The 17,276-nt window shown below is 47.0% G+C and overlaps 1 long non-coding RNA gene across 1 annotated transcript in view; it reads right to left on the bottom strand.

Annotated features, from left to right (window-relative positions):
• Positions 1–17,276, bottom strand: part of LOC309795235 — a 35,046-nt gene that overhangs the window by 5,590 nt on the left and 12,180 nt on the right. The window contains exon 3 of the long non-coding RNA XR_014292228.1: positions 13,465–13,577. This is a non-coding gene — a long non-coding RNA (uncharacterized lncRNA). The remainder of the gene's footprint in view (positions 1–13,464; positions 13,578–17,276) is intronic.

Here is a 17,276-nt window from a genome sequence, read left to right on the forward strand (position 1 = left end):
TCCCTTTCCCAAGCCGGGAACCTGCAGGTGGTTCTTACCTCTTCTCTCTCCTTCCACATCCCGTCAGACTTTCCCCGCTGACTTGGGACTCCGCCTTGGTCTGTCCTGATGCCTCTACCTCGGTTCAAGTCCTTCCTGTGTCTTCCCTGCACCACTGCAGCCTCAGATTAGCTTCTGTGTTGTATGTCCCTCCCTAACCTCAAGTTTTGGGGTGAGCTTCAAACCCCTGAGCATCCCCCCCCACCGCTTTGTCCTTTCAGAGGCAGGTGTTGAGAGCAGGCCCTATTGTCCTGGTTATGGAGCCTGTCACTGTGCTCAGTGCTGGGGAGAAGATAATTCAGCAAAACACACCAGCTCTGCTGTCAGTCTACTGGGGAAGACTGATGCTTAGCAAGTCATCACAAATATAAACATGCAAGTTGTGATAAATGCCAAGAAGGGAAAATACAGAATGTTATATTTGGGGGTCTGAAGCTTCCCTGAGGAGTCAAGGAAGGTTTCCTGGAGGAACTGACATAGGAGCTGGCCCCTGAGTGATGAGTAGAATGAACTAAGTGAAGAGAGGTGGGGAGACCTTTCCAGGCTGTGGGAAATGCATGTGCAAATGCCCTGTGATGGGAGGAACTTGGTCATTTGAAGAACTGGAAAGTGGCCATTGTTGGTGGAGCATTACCTGGGTGTGGGAGAGCAGCAGAGCGTTCTGAGATAGTCTGCAACGGCTCCCCTGGTCCTCAGAATAAAGTCGAACCCTCTCACCTCCTACCACACTCCCCCCATCCCTGTTCGGGTATTTTGCAAAGATCCCTCCCTCGTGGTGGAGGTGGGAACCCTCTCCAAGGAGGAAACATGTTGCAAGACTAGACAGGTGGGACAGCTTTGGGCCATGGTTCACACCTGCCTAGTGAGCCAAGAGCTTGAGGTTTGGTTTCACTTTCTCTGAGTGAACAGAGGGAAGGAAAGGTTACATCTAGGCCACAGGGAAACGCACAGCCAAATTCATCCATTCGAGTCAAGACTTGTAAGCACTTAATCAATGTCTGTCTCCCTGCTAGACTGTAAGTTCCACGGGAGCAGGGTCGCATCTCCCTTGTCCATCAGCTATCTTAGCCAGTGCCTGGCACACAGCAAGTGTTCAATAGTTGTTGAACAAATAATTGAATGAATATGAACTAACACTTGTTGATTTCTTACTTGGTGCCAGCACTTAGCTTGCATCATTCACATTCGGTCTTCGTGACAACTCTATGCAAAAGTGAAAGCTGAGATGTTACACAGTGTGCCCAGGGAGTAAAACTGGAGCCCTCCTGCCGTGCATGAATGAACAAGTGAGCGGAGGGCTCTCTCAGTCTGGTGATTTCTGACCCCGGAAGGCAAGCTCAGGAACCTCCAGCCCTCATGCTGGCACCAACATCAGATCCTAAAACCTTTGACTTACTGTCCCATCCAAACCATGTCAAGTGGTGGGATGCCTGCTGGCTGGTGGCTCTGGGCAAGTCGCTTCCCCTCTCTGGGCTTCTGTTTCCAGAATCTCTAACATGGGACTGATCATTACTGACCTTATTTACCTCCCAGGATAAAGGAGAGCCAATGTCATGAAAGTACATGAAAAAAATGACATAAGTGCTTTATAACCAGAAAACCGCGTTTACAGAAGAAATGCGAAAACTCAGTTTCTCCTCAGGAGGACACAGGCAGAGGTTCCCCTAGCACTTCCTGGGAGCCAGGGTACTTCTCAATCTTTAATGTGCATACAAGGGCTTCCCTGGTGGCGCAGTGGTTGAGAGTCCGCCTGCCGATGCAGGAGACACGGGTTCGTGCCCCAGTCAGGGAGGATCCCACATGCCGCAGAGCGGCTGGGCCTGTGAGCCATGGCCGCTGAGCCTGTGAGTCCAGAGCCTGTGCTCCGCAACGGGAGAGGCCACAACAGTGAGAGGCCCGCATACAGCAAAAATAATAATAATAATGTGCATACAAAATTTTTATCTCCTTAGGATACAAATTCTGATTCAGTAGATCTGGAGTGGGGCCTGCAGTCTGCATTGTTAACGCTCCCAGCTTCGACCATGCTTTCGTCCTTGGACTGCACTTTGAATAGCAGGGGACTGGTGGACAGACCAAAGGCTTTGGGGTGGATCTCAGCAGTGCCTCTTTACAGTGGGAACTCAGAAATTAGTTCACTTCTGCGAACCCCACTCTCCTCGACTATGAAGTAGGAGTGATGGTGCCCATCTTATAGATGCAAATATTATAAATCCAAGGACAAATGGCATAATATACGTGAAATGCCTGGCAGATAGCAGGGATTATGTTGGTCATTTCCCTGTACTGGAAGGAAGGGGGGTGGGGTGGGAGGGTAACTGCAGTTTCTTCCTTTAGTCAATAGAGGTCACCTCTGAATAATTTCGGCTTATGAAAGTGAGGAGCCTATGGCCTCAGAGGACAGTCCAGTCCTGAGTCATTAGGGTTCCTGGTGATCTGCTGCCTAGCACTTCTGAATGATGTCCCTATACTGGTGCAGGGCCACTTCTAGATCATGGCCTCCAATCTGGTGGGGGAATCAGACCAATCAAATAATCACAGAAACTAATTATGTAGGTACATGTGCTAGATGTAGATTCAAATCCAGATTTGGTAATTCATTGCTAAGATACAATGAAAAATTTTTCCATAGGTGTGGAGGAAGGCCAGAGACATTGTAGTCATGAAGAAGGAAGAAGGAAGGCAGACACCCTGTCCTCCAAATACTTTGTGTTTCCTGAGGGGGCAGTGGGGTGGGGAGGGGGGTAGGAATAGGCACAAGATGTCTATTTGGATATTCTTCCATTAAAAATGAAATTGATGTGTTTCTAGTCCAACATGTAAGAAACTTGGAAGTGGCCACTCCATCCTAACAACAAGTAAAAAGTTGAACAAACTGAAAAGTCAACTCTTGTTAGATATGTACAATAAGTCAGATTATAAGGCACACCACTGCCCCCAGAATTGGATAGAGAGACAGACAAATACAGAGCAGAAACCTCTGTGGGAGTCAGTGCCAGGGAAAGGAAACCTGAACTGTAATTGATGAATTCCTGGAGGCTCAGTGTGGACAAATCTGAGAAATAAAAACACCAAGGAAGGGCTTCCCTGGTGGCACAGTGGTTAAGAATCCATCTGCCAATGCAGGGGACATGGGTTCGATCCCTGGTCTGGGAAGATCCCACACGCCACAGAGCGACTAAGCCCGTAAGCCACAACTACTGAGCCTGTGTGCCACAACTACTGAAACCCGTGCGCCTAGAGCTGGTGCTCCACAACAAGAGAAGCTACCACAGTGAGAGGCCCGCACACTGCAATGAAGAGTAGCTCCCACTCGCCGCAACTAGAGAAAGCCCGCGTGCAGCAATGAAGACCCAGTGCAGCCAAAAACAAAAAACAAAAAACAAAACCCAAGGAACCCAGTCCTATTGGGGGAAGGGAGCATACTTTGTGACTTTGTGGGTTTTACCTGAAGTTCTACCAGGTTCTCATAGTAAACATCAGAAAAAAATCCCTCATGTTTCCAGCAGAGGAGGGTAAAGGGAACCATTTTGAAATGTGCTAGAGCATTCTGTTCTTGTTAATAAGATATGCCCTGAGGAGACACTTAAAATTTAACCAGAGCCTAACCTACTGGGATTTTATCAGAGCCTAACAGACCTAAGGGAAGGGAAACACACAACTCCATCCCACTCTAGCCACCCTGGGGGGACTGGAGGGAGAAGATAAGTGAAGTCCATAGTCCTTCTCTTAGTGAGCCAGTCCATCACAGGCTCACTAAGAGACTGTGATCCAGTCATAGGACTACAGAACACTTCCCCTTCCCTTACACCTTGCAACCTTATTACTAAAGGCCAATCTACAGCAGTTCCTTTTAGCTAGTACATTATGTCTGGCTATCAAGAAAAAATTACAAGACATACTAAAAGGCAAAAAACATAGTTGTTTTTTTTTTTTTTTGCGGTACGCGGGCCTCTCACTGTTGTGGCCTCTGTCGTTGCGGACCACAGGCTCCAGACGCGCAGGCTCAGCGGCCATGGCTCACGGGCCCAGCTGCTCCGCGGCATGTGGGATCTTCCCGGACCGGGGAACGATCCCGTGTCCCCTGCATCGGCAGGCGGACTCTCAACCACTGTGCCACCAGGAAAGCCCCACCTTCATAATTTTTGAGTGAAACTTTTCAACCTAGATTTAAGTGCACAACCAAACCTTCAATCAAGTGTGAGACTAAAACAAAAATATTTCCAGATAAGTAAAGGGTAAATAAATTTACATCCTGTGTAGCCTTTCTCAGAAAGTCACTGGAGAATATGCTTCAGCAAAACAGAGTTGTAAAGCAAGAAAGTGTAAGGCAAAGCATCCAGGAAACCAAGAATCTACCTCAGAAGAACCAAATGATGGTTTCCAAGTAGCAGCTGGGCAGCTGACCAAAACGTGGCCAGTTCAGTTGAAGCAGGAATACAGAAAGCAATCAAAGGAAGGTCTCCAGGGAAAAAATAAAACTAAGAGGTTATCTGACTTGTCTAAGCATTTGGAATAATTACTGACAGATCTGTTGGAGCATTTGGATAAGTATGTATATAACAAAGCAAATGGGAAAATATGGCCATTATTAACCACAGGAAAAACAAACAAGTTTTACAAAGAAGGAAAGGTAATCATAGTAAACTATCTACTTTTTTTAAAATTTATTTTATTATTTATTTATTTAGGCTGCACTGGGTCTTAGTTGTGGCATGAGGGATCTTTAGTTGCAGCATGTGAACTCTTAGTTGCAGCATGCATGAGGGATCTGGTTCCCCAACCAGGGATCTAACCCAGGCTCCCTGCATTGGGAGCAGAGTCTTACCCAATGGACCACCAGGGAAGTACCTAAACTATCAATACGCAGCACAGCAGTGAACAATATTTACATACTCATAATAATGTACATACTGATTATTTAACCCTAAGGGCTGTATTGTGACAGAACCTCATTTTAAAAGGGGAGGAAGGGGCTTCCCTGGTGGTGCAGTGGTTGAGAGTCCGCCTGCCGATGCAGGGGACACGGGTTCGTGCCCCAGTCCAGGAAGATCCCACATGCCACAGAACGGCTGGGCCCGTGAGCCATGGCCGCTGAGCCTGCCCGTCCGGAGCCTGCGCTCCGCAACGGGAGAGGCCACAACAGTGAGAGGCCCGCGTACCACAAAAAAAAAATAAAAATTAAAAAAAATAAAAGGGGAGGAAGGGACTTTAGGGTGCAGCTGTAAGAAAGCTAAATCTTTAATCAATAATTACTGTTTTTAATTTTTAAATCCCAAAATAGCAGTATAAGTACATTATCTTAAAATAGTGAGATAAATGCCAAAAGAAACAGCTTAAAAGAGATGCATGTAGGCAACACAATGAGCTAGAGGTGGGCAAAGCTGGGACAAAGGACCGCTGGCATTTGATATGAGCTTTTTCTAAAAAATATTTATTTATTTATTTTTGGCTGTGTTGGGTCTTAGTTGTGGCACGCAGTCTTCTCTCTAGTTGTGGTGCGTGGGCTTAGTTGCTCCGCAGCATGTGGGATTTTAGCTCCCCGATCAAGGATCAAACCCATGTCCCCTGCATTGGAAGGCAGATTCTTAACCACTGGACCATCAGGGAAGTCCCGGATATGAGCTTTTTATTATCACTGGATTTATAAAACAAAATGCATGACTAGTTGGGGTTTTTTTAACTTACAATTATTTTTATACTTACAATAGCCAAGATATGGAGGCAACCTAAGGGCCCAGTGATAGATGAATGGATAAAGAAGATGGGGTCCATAAAAAAAAGAATGAAATCTTGCCATTTGTGACAACATGGATGGACCTAGAGGGTATTATGCTAAGTGAAATAAGTCAGACAGAGAAAGACAATATATTATTTCAATTATTTGTAGAATCTTTAAAACAAACAAACAAACACAACAAAACAGAAACAGAATCATAGATACAGAGAACAAACAGGTGGTTGCCAGAGGAGTAGGGTGGGGAGATAAGAAAAATAGGTGGGGGAGATTAAAAGGTACAAACTTCCAGTTACAAAATAAATGAATTAGAGGTATGAAATGTACAGTGTGAGGAATACTGTCAATAATTATGTAATATCTTTTTTTTTTTTTTTTTTTTTTTTTTTTTTTTTTTCCGTACGCGGGCCTCTCACTGTTGTGGCCTCTCCCGTTGCGGAGCACAGGCTCCGGATGCGCAGGCTCAGCGGCCATGGCTCACGGGCCCAGCCGCTCCGCGGCATATGGGATCCTCCCAGACCGGGGCACGAACCCGTATCCCCTGCATCGGCAGGCGGACTCTCAACCACTGCGCCACCAGGGAGGCCCCTGTAATATCTTTATATGGTGAAAGACGGTAACTAGATTTGTCGTGGTGATCATTTTGAAATGTGTAGAAATATCAAATCACTATATTGTGCATCTGGAAGTAACATAGTGTTTTAGGTCAATTATACTTCAAAAAACAAACTAAATCATAGAAAAAGAGATCGTTACCAGAGGCAGGGGATCAGGGGAGAGGGAGTTGGATGAAAGTAGTCTAAAGGTACAAACTCCTAGTTATAAGATAAATCAGTACCAGGGATATAATGTATAATATGATAAATATAATTAACACTGTTGCATGTCTATCTATGAAAGTTGTTAGAGGGACTTCCCTGGCTGTCCAGTGGTTAAGACTCTGTACTTCCACTGCAGTGGGCGAGGGTTCAATCCTTGGTCTGGGAACTAAGATCCCATATGCCACAGGGTGTGGTCCAAAAAAAAAAGTTTAAAAAAGTGATCATAAAACAAAAATTTGTTTTTTGCCACACCGCGCAGCATGCAGCATCCTAGTTACCCAACCAGGGGTCGAACCCATGCCCCCTGCAGTGGGAGTGTGGAGTCCTAACCACAGGGCCACCAGGGAAGTCCCCAATTTTTTTTAAATAAGAGAAGTAAAAATTGAATGTCTCCTATAGGCCATGTTCGAATTCTAGCTTTGCTGCTTCTCATGAGGCCTTAGGCAGTTAGTTACACTTTATGGGCCTTGATTTTCTTATTCATACATTACAATACTTTTTGCAGCGAAGACCGCTTGGCAGCCTTCTCCATTCTTCAATAAACAATACAACTTGTGAAATAGTAAAAAATAAATATATTGGTCTCTGCCCCATTTCTGGCATAGAGCTCCTAAAACTTCTGTAATTTCCTAAATGATAAGAGTACTTAGGAGCATTTTTTGTTCTAATATTTGGTCTTGGGGCTTCCCTGGTGGCGCAGTGGTTGAGAGTCTGCCTGCCAATGCAGGGGACATGGGTTCGAGCCCTGGTCTGGGAAGATCCCACATGCCGCGGAGCAACTAAGCCCGTGCACCACAACTACTGAGCCTGAGCGTCTGGAGCCTGTGCTCCGCAACAAGAGAGGCCACGACAGTGAGAGGCCCGCGCACCGCGATGAAGAGTGGCCCCTGCTCGCCGCAACTAGAGAAAGCCCGCACACAGAAACGAAGACCCAACACAGCAAAAATAAATAAAATAAATAAATTAAATATTTGGTCTTGGACCCTGGTTCCTGACACATAGCTCCTAAATCTCTTGGAATTTCCTGGGCGATAGGAGTGTCTTTTGTTCTAATGAGGCAATGATTGGGGGGCTCCTGGATAACTTCAGGATTGGTGCAGGTCACCAGAAAGACCACACGCCATGATCAGAAGCTCGGAACTTTCAGCCCCAGCCCCCCAACCTCTGGGAAGGGGAGAGGAGCTGGAGATTGAGTTAATAATCAATCATGCCTATGTGATGAAGCCCCCATAGAAATCCTAGCACTACATGGTTGGAAGAGATTCCGAGTTGGTGGACACATCCACATGCCAGTAGGGTGGTACATCCTGACTCCACGGGGACAGATGCTCCTACACGTGGGACCCTTCTGGACCTCATCCTATGTACCTCTTCATCCTGGCCATTCATCTGTACCTTTTACAATATCTTTTACAATAAACCAGTCAACGTAAGTAAAAGTTTCCCTGAGTTCTGTAAGTCATTCTAGCAAACTACTGACCTCTGAGGTGGGAGTCATGGGAACCCCAATTTATAGCTGGTCACCAGGTCCAAGTTGGGGGAGCTAGACCCACCCCTCCAAGAGAGAAGTGACAAAGAATTTGTGGCCACCTTTATCTACCACATAATCTGGAAAATATACATAAATACTTAGCTCAAAGGGTTGTTACAAAAATTATATTGGATTTATAAAAAATGCCATTTCTGGGCTTCCCTGGTGGCGCAGTGGTTGAGAGTCCGCCTGCCGATGCAGGGGACGTGGGTTCATGCCCCGGTCTGGGAAGATCCCACATGCCACAGAGCAGCTGGGCCCGTGAGCCATAGCCACTGAGCCTGCGCATCCGGAGGCTGTGCTCCGCAGCGGGAGAGGCCACAACAGTGAGAGGCCCGCATACCGCAAAAAAAAAAAAAAAAAAAAAAAAAAAAAGCCTTGTCTATACTGAGGAATAAACAAATGTTTTATTATCGTAATTCTTTTAAAAAGGTCATATTTAGCATTAGAGGGTGCCTTTTTCTTTTTCTTTTTTTTTTTTTTTGCCCCATAGCTTACAGGATCTCAGTTCCCCGACCAGGGATTGAACCCAGGCAATGGCAGTGAAAGCCTGGAATCCTAACCACTAGGCCACCAGGGAACTCCCAGAGGGTACTTTAAATTAATAAAGATAGAATTCTTCACTTAGAAGAGTTCACCTCAAGTCTCTCTAAATAGCAAACTCTTCCTGGAAAAGAGGACTTGGGTCATGTGTCATTTCACTGACATCCTACTAGCTAGAACTGCACCATTCATACTCACTGAGGTGTCTTTTGAAGGCCCAACGTGGAGAAAGAGGCTCTTGCTGGGAACATTACCAGCTCCATCTCCTGGAGGGGCAGTGGTTGGAGCAGGGGCCAACTAAGACGAGATGACCTCCCCTGGGCTTGGCTCTTAATGTCCAAAAATGAGATTGGGGGAATGAGGAGGTGCGTCCATGGGCCACTTGTTAGTTTATTCTCAGTGAGATAGATTCTGTGGTCCCTCCCAGCTCTGGCAGATTATATTGTCCTCAGCCTTTTCCTCCTCAACCCCTTATCCATGGGTTGTAAATAGAACCCATTGTGTGCTTATCTTTTAAAAAGAAGGAGGAGAAGGAGAAGAAAGAAGAGGAAGAAAGAAAAGAAAGGAAGGAGAGAGAGAGGAGAAAAAAGGAAAGGAAAAAAGGAAGAAGAATTTTTAAATTACTTTCGAGCTCCTAAAACCTTTGGAATTTCCTAAGTGATTTAAAGTGTCTTTTGTTATGTTAATGAGATGATGTTCGGATTGCCCTAAGGTTGGGGGCTGGTTGCCAGGAAACCAACTGTGTTATTAGAGGGTTGGAACTTTCAGGGAGGGGAGAGGGACTGGAGGTTGAATCTGCAGCCTAATGGCCAATGCCTTACTCAACCATGCCGATGAAAAAAAGCCTCTATAAAAACCCAGAGGATGGGCTTCCCCGGTGGTGCAGTGGTTGAGAGTCCGCCTGCCGATACAGGGGACGCGGGTTCGTGCCCCGGTCCAGGAAGATCCCACATGCCGCGGAGCGGCTGGGCCCGTGAGCCATGGCCGCTGATCCTGCGCTCTAGAGCCTGCGAGCCACAACCACTGAAGCCCGTGCGCCTAGAGCCAGTGCTCTGCAAAGACAGAAGCCACTGCAATGAAAAGCTCATGCACTGCAACGGAGAGTAGCCCCCGCTCTCCACAACTAGAGAAAGCGCACGTGCAGCAACGAAGACCCAACACAGGCAAAAAAAAAAAAAAAAAAAAAAAAAAAAAAATTTAAATTAAGAGCAATGACAGAAATCTGGATGTCCCACTTCTCTGAGAAATTGGCATGTCTAGCAACACTGTCCTCAATCCTGTTTGGAAACCACCAGCTAGAGTTGGATTTCAGTATAGTTCCAACCTGGCAGCTTCTTTCATATATGTTCCCTGCCTGGCACCTGGGGATATCTGGGTTTTGGAGCCCTGCAATTAACCTTGAACCAAATCAGCCAATCCCAGCCCACCCAGGTGCTACCCTGCAACCCAGCATCCGCCCTGAGGTTCTGAAATGCCAGCGACTGAGCAGGTGCCAGCATCAGAGCCAGCTGTCCTACCAGCCTCTGCCCAGAAGCTCAGGCTGACAAAGGGAATGGGACTGGCCAGGAACACTAGCCAGGACTGTGTAGGGAAAGAAGTGAGAAAGATGTAGCCTCCCAGCTATACCATAAACTTTGGCTGTTCTCGGACCCCAACATCCTCCCTGCTTGTCTGGCTGCTTATGGTTAACAGAAGGCCAGGGAGACGCTGACTCTGCCTTCTTTTGAAACAAGCCCCTGGGGCACCATGCATATTAGTATAAGGGAGGCTTCTGGGTGCTATGTTATTATGCTGGACCTCAAGGAACCAGAACCAGCAACCAACCATTCTGCTTAACTGAATTCCTGATTAACATGTATATCCCTAACCTGTATATCCTTGATGTTTAAAATTAAAAATTCCCAAATGTGTTAGGAATCCTTTCTTCTTTAGCAAAGAACATCTCATAAATACAATATATCTGAATCTTTCTTTGGGGACTTAAGGTCTGCCAGAGAGCTTCTTTACTTCCTTCTCTTCTTCCTTCCTTTCCTCCACAAGTTGTTTTTAAGCATCTATGATGTGTCACTCCCTGTTTAGGCTTAAGGACAGAGAGGTGCAGATAGCTGGCTGGAGTGGGTATTAACTAAAGAATATTTCTGAGAGGCCACCACTGGTGGCCCAGTGGTTAAGACTCCATGCTCCCAATAAAGGGGGCTCGGGTTCAATCCCTGGTCAGGGAACTAGATCCTGCATGCAGCAACTAAAGATCCTGCACGCTGCAAAGAAGGTCCTGCGTGCCACAACTAAGGCCTGGTGCAACCAAATAAATAAATATTAAAAAAAAAAGAATATTCCTGAGAAATTGCCTTCATAGACTAAATTCTGAATCCTACTCTGTTTCCTGTGGATTTTTTTTTTTTTTACTATTCTGAGTAGAAAGCTCAGGAAAAAAAAAATCAACCTAATTGTGAGCTCTGGGTAGCCAAGTTCAAATCAATCAAGGTTTAACTGTGCAGGGCTGGGGCACGGGGAGACCCCAGATAATCAGAAGAGAGCACAGGGCTGGAATTGGAGAGGTCTGAATTTGAGTCCTGGTTTTACCATATTCAGTTGGTAGGGTCTTATATTCCCAAACTTTATTGAGCATTTACTATGCACTTGGCACTGTGTTCGACACATCCCATGCATTATCTCACTTGATAAGTGAACTCTAAAGTCACTGCCTAAGAAATCACAGGAGAGGCACTTTACCTCCCTGAACCTGAATTTCTACATCTGCAAAATGGAAACAAAAATAGCATCTGACAGGTTTGTTGTGTGGATTAAGTGAGCTCAGTGTTGGAAAGTCCTCAGCACTGGGCCTGGGCCAGGGTGTGTGCACAGCAAGTGTGGCAGCCAGGACAGGCCGCTCCAAATGTATCCTGCCAAAGTGCTCTGCTGGGTAGTCAGGTTTGGGTTTTGATTCTTTCTTTCTTTATTAAAATCTTGTCCCCCTTCTTCTTCTTCTTTTTTTTTTTTGGCATTTTAAAGGGACTTTACGCTCCAGTTTGGCTGGGCTTCACTGCTTTTATTGAATCCCAGACACAGCTGCTCCCAGCCTATGAGGATCTTGCCTGCCAGGAGCTAAAACCTAACTTCACACAGTTTAATTAAGATGATAGACGACTGGAAATTCCCTGGAGGTCCAGGGGTTAGGGCTCCACGTTTCCACTGCAGAGGGCACAGGTTCCATCCCTGGTCTGGGAAATAAGATCCCACAAACCACTTGGCGTGGCCAAAAAATAATAATAATAAAATTAAATTAAATCAAAAAAGAAAAAGAAATCTTCCAAGGCCCAGCCCAGTGCTACATGAGCGCTCCATCTCTTCACTGCTTGCCTGCCCTCAACAGGGTACAGGCAGTAAGGAAAGTCACTGTTAGTCCAAACAATGATTTGCTGTGCATCCCCACGCAGGTTTCTTTCCCTCTCAGGGCCTCAGGATTCCTTCCTTTATAGTGGGAGGGTTTGCAGCACATGACTGCTGAGGTCCTTCTGACTCGGGAACCCTGTGGTTCCAGCTGGAGTTTGCCACTAACTGTCCTGCAAACCCCTCCCAACCCCCAAGCCATCACATATGGCCGACGGGGCTGAATACAGGCCAGGAATCAGCGGCAAGAAATGGGGCAGCATGAGCCCTCAGTGAGGACTCCAGAAAACAGAGGGAAGCCAACCTTTCCACGCCAACACAGGGCTCCTGTCGGGGGGAAGAGGAAGGAAGGTCCACTTCCAAGCAGCTGGGCCATTTCCTGGCTACAGGGTCTGCCACATCATTTGTGGGACCCTTGTGCAAAAGTTATTAAGAATTCAAGACAGTGACAGCAGAAGTCAACCAAGAGTGGGGACCTTCTAAACACAAGGCCCTGTGAGACTGCACAGGCCACAGGTCCATGAAGCTGGCCTGCCTGGAAACCCTGGGACATGGTGCCAGATCACTTTCTCTTTCTCCTGCAGGTTTGTGGACTCCCAGGGGAATCCCTCACCGGACCATCTGATGCGCTAGCTGAATGGCAGTCTGGGCTGGAGTTCCAACTGAGGGAATTCTGGCTGAGATGGGCCCGGCTGGGTGAGGCGGGGCCTTCCTGGGAGCAGTGCTGGGGGGGGCAGGAGGGATGAAGCCCACCTGGTCTACTTTTTCCTTGATGATCTAAGCCAGAGCTATAGTGAAGTTCCCTAAGGAGCCCTGCTCGATCTAGTGCCAGGTGGTGAGGGTTGGAGAATTAGACTCAGGCCTTCAGAGCCAGAAACTCTGGGAGAGCAACAGAACAGCCAGCAGCTCAATGTGGTGGAAAGAACGCTGGACTTAGATTCAGGAGGCATGAACTGTAGTTGGCGTCACCTTGGGCCGGTCACTCCCCCTCTCTGAGTCCCAGTATTTTCACCGATCAATTGCCTTATGGACTTTTTAGCATCAGGTGAGTAAAATTCCATGGAAAGCAAACCATCCTGAGCATGACTCAGGTGCAGGGTCAGTTCACATGTTGCGATAAGACAGAGGCGGTTCAAGCCCCATCTCCAACACCTCCCAGCTGTGGGAACTTGGACGAGTTACTTAACCTCTCTCTGCAGGCCTCAGTGAAAGGGATGACAATAATATTAGTATTGTGAAGATTTAGATCATTTAGGAGAAGTTTAGCATAATATGTGCCTTGGAAACAGACTGACTAGTTCAAATGTGGGCTCTGCCATATACTAGCTATATGGCTTTAGGTAAATAAACTTGGTTGGGCCTCAGTTTTCTCATCTGAGAAATGGGAATAATAAAGAGCTTACTTCATGAGAATTCCCTGGCGGTCCAGTGGTTAAGACTCCACGCTTTCACTGCTGAAGGCCTGGGATCAGTCCCTGGTCAGGGAACTAGAATCCTGCAAGCTGTGCAGTGCGGCCTAAAAAAAAAAAAAAAGAAAAGAAAAAAGAACCTACTTCAAAGGTTGCTGTGAGGAATAGGAGTAATTCCCGTAGAGTACTTAGCACAGTAGCTGGCAGACAAGTTGTCTCTCGACGAAAGGGAACAGAGAACGGGGCCAGCAAGGAGCAGATTTGGGGTTCAGGAAGAAGCTCCATGGCAAAGTTTGGCCTTAAATGGGAATACCCTCTGTTACTCAGGTGGTGAAAGGATTCTCTCTAGGGAAGCTTTGGAGAGGCTAGAAGAAAGAGGGCTTCCCTAGCCTCCCCTTGGAATGCCAAGCTAGGGGATGCCCTGGAGCCACCTACTCCTGGACTGGAGCATCCACCTATGCCCCTCTCTGGCTGCCATCTTGTTAGGAGGCATGGGCAAGAGCCCCACGACCACTGCGTTCAGCCCTACAGGTGCCCTTGGCCCCTGCAGCCCAAAGGACACCCACACATCTCCCTCCGCCCTACACAGGGAACGCTGACCGATCCCTCTACACGAACCCACACAGCCGGAACCTGGTGGCCAGTGTTCTGGACCTGGAGTCCCCGCTGGTGTGGGTTCCTCCTACTCTCTCAGCCAGAACTACCAGACCAATGACCAACAGGTGGGTGGCTGCACCACTCAAGGTGGGGACAGGGAAGACGGAAGGAAGGGGAAGGAAAGGAAGCAGGGCAAGAAGGCTAGACGGAGGTAGAGGGAGGACAAGAGGACGGGAGCTGGAGGAAGAAAGGAAATGTCTTCTGTCTCAGACAAGAGGCTGCAAACTGTGGCCTGTGAGCTGCAGCCATTCAGCCCGTGGACATCTTTTCCTTGCCCTGCCTATTAGAGGGAAGAAAACTTGAATTTTGGTTGCCACCGTTTACACAATTGAGAGATTTCACTTAAAAATTCAGACTTGTGACTTCTGTTGAAAAGTCAACTCTGAGCCTGCATTTGCTCTTAGTAACACCCTTCTGGAGCTGAGGCACAGCAAGGGTGAGTGGCTGTAGAAGACCCTGTGCTCTCCAGTTTACCACTGTCCCCACCAGGCCCTGTTGCCTGACACCCGTCTGCTTCACCCATTCATGTTTTCTGCCTAGTTCCTGCAGGCAGTAGGTTTGTGGCCCCTGCCTTTGAATCAAAGAATGTCAAACCTCACCCTGGGGGCTGATAGAGAAAGGATAATAATTCCTCCCTCCTGTATACAGGGCAAGCTGGACAGTGTCGTGGTTAAGAGTCAGACTGCCAGGTTCAAATCCCAGTTCTGCCATTTCCCAGCTATCTGACCTTGGGCAAGTTCCTTTAAATATCCTGTGCCTCAGTTTCCTCATCTGTGACATGGGATGCTAATAACAGTACCTATCCCACAGGGTCATGCAAAAGATTAAGGAAGTGAATACACACAAATGACTAGAATATTGAAAACACTCAGTGTCAGCTATCATTATCATCATCCCCGAGGCTGTCGCAGAGATCAGACTGTATACAAAGAGATACTTTGTGAGCCTCTGGGAACTGAACCAAGATGAGGGATTTATCAGCTGGGCCAGAGGAAGCCTGAGCCAGCTTTGAAGCAGGTGGTGACCAGGCAGCTGACTCTGCAAGCTACTCTTTGTGTGACCGTGGGCAAGTCACTCACCTTTCCTGAACCTGAGTTTCCCCACCTATGAATTTAAGGAGCCAGACAAAATGATCTCTGGACCCTCATTTTCTTTTTTTTTTTTCTTTCTTTCTTTCTTTCTTTTTTTTTGTGGTACGCGGGCCTCTCACTGTTGTGGCCTCTCCCGTTGCGCAGCACAGGCTCCAGACGCGCAGGCTCAGTGGCCATGGCTCACGGGCCCAGCCGCTCCGCGGCATGTGGGATCTTTCCGGACCGGGGCACGAACCCGTGTCCCCTGCATCGGCAGGTGGACTCTCAACCACTGTGCCACCAGGGAAGCCCTCTTTTTTTTTTTTTTTTTCGGCCATACACACGGCTTGTGGGATCTTAGTTCCCCGACCAGGGATTGAACCTGGGCTCTGGCAGTGAAAGTGCAGAGTCCTAACCACTGGATCTCCAGGGAATTCTCTGGACCTTCATTTTCTAATCTGAAATTGAATGCAACAATCTTCTTCTTAGTAATTTACTGTGTGCCAGGTACAGTGCTACACATGGGGGAAACAGCAGTGAAGGAGGTGGTCCAGTCCCTCCTCATGGAGCTTACAGTCTAGGGCAGAAGCAGACATCAAACTAGTCATTACAAGTGTGAGGAATATGGCAAAAGAGGAGCTAGAGGGGATGCGGAAGCACAGAGCAGGGAGATGTACATCACCCTTGGCCTCAGGGAACAAAGCCCAGTGACTGTGGAGGAAAAGTCTACTCACAGAGTGTGAGCAGGGACCAAAGGCTTGGAGATAGGGAAAGCTGATGCCTGAGAGGCTGGAGCATTATGTTTAAGAGGGAGGGTGACAGGAACTTCCCTGATGGTCTAGTGGTTAAGATTCCACGCTTCCAATGCAGGGGGCGCAGGTTCGATCCCTGGTCAGGGAACTAAGCATGTCGCACGGTGTGGCCAAAAGATAAAAACAAAACAAAAAAACCCCCAAAAATAGAGGGAGAATCGGGCTGGTGAGCTGTGCAGGGCCTGACTACCGAAAGTCTCATAAGCCCCATTAGGGTTGAGGGTGATAGGAAGCTCTGAAGAGTGTGAAGCCCTGGACTGCCTGGATCAGACCAGCTCTGCCATGTTAAAGAGAAAGGGAGAATGGACCAGAGTGGGTAAGAGGGGAGCTCAGGCAGACCAGCAAAGTATGCAAATGAGTATATGATCTCTTCTCACCTCTTCTCACCCTCTGCAACAAGAGAAGCTAACGCAACGAGGAGCACATGCACCGCAAGGAAGAGTAGCCCCTGCTCACAGCAACTAGAGAAAGCCTGTGCACAGCAACGAAGACCCAAGGCAGTCAAAAATAAAATAAATAAATTTATATATATAAAAAAAAGATAAATAAGTCCTGGGGATGTAATGTACAGCATGGTGATTATAATTAATAATAGTGTTCTGTATATTTGAAAGTTGCTAGGAGAGTAATCTTAAAAGTTCTCATCACAGGCTTCCCTGGTGGCACAGTGGTTAAGAATCCACCTGCCAATGCAGGGGACACGGGTTCGAGCGCTGGTCCGGGAAGATCCCACATGCCGCGGAGCAACTAAGCCCGTGCGCCACAACTACTAGAGCCCACGCAACTAGAGCCCATGCTCCGCAACAAGAGAAGCCACCGCAATGAGAAGCCTGCGTACCACAACGAAGAGTAGCGCCCCCCTGCTCTGCAACTAGAGAAAGACCACAAGAAGCAACGAAGACCCAAATGCAGCCAAAAATAAATAAATAATTACTTAAAAAAAAAGTTCTCGTCACAAGGAAAAAAACTGTAACTATGTGAGGCGATGGATATTATCTAACCTTATTGTGGTAATCATTTTGCAATATATACATATGTCAAACCATTATGGTGTATACCTTAAACTAATACAATGTTATGTGTCAATTATATCTCAATAAAACTAGAAAAAATGTAAATACATAAAAAATAAAATTTAAAACTTTTTTTTCTTGTTTCTCATTGCTTTTAAATTGCAAATACAATATACTGTCTTCATTTTAAAAATTCAGGTAATATTTCCTCCCTATTTTACAGGAAAACAAACTACCCCAACGCCTTCCAGGCA

This window comes from Mesoplodon mirus (assembly GCF_964341445.2).
Source record: "Mesoplodon mirus genome assembly, chromosome: 19".
In the NCBI taxonomy this organism is placed as follows: domain Eukaryota; kingdom Metazoa; phylum Chordata; class Mammalia; order Artiodactyla; family Ziphiidae; genus Mesoplodon; species Mesoplodon mirus.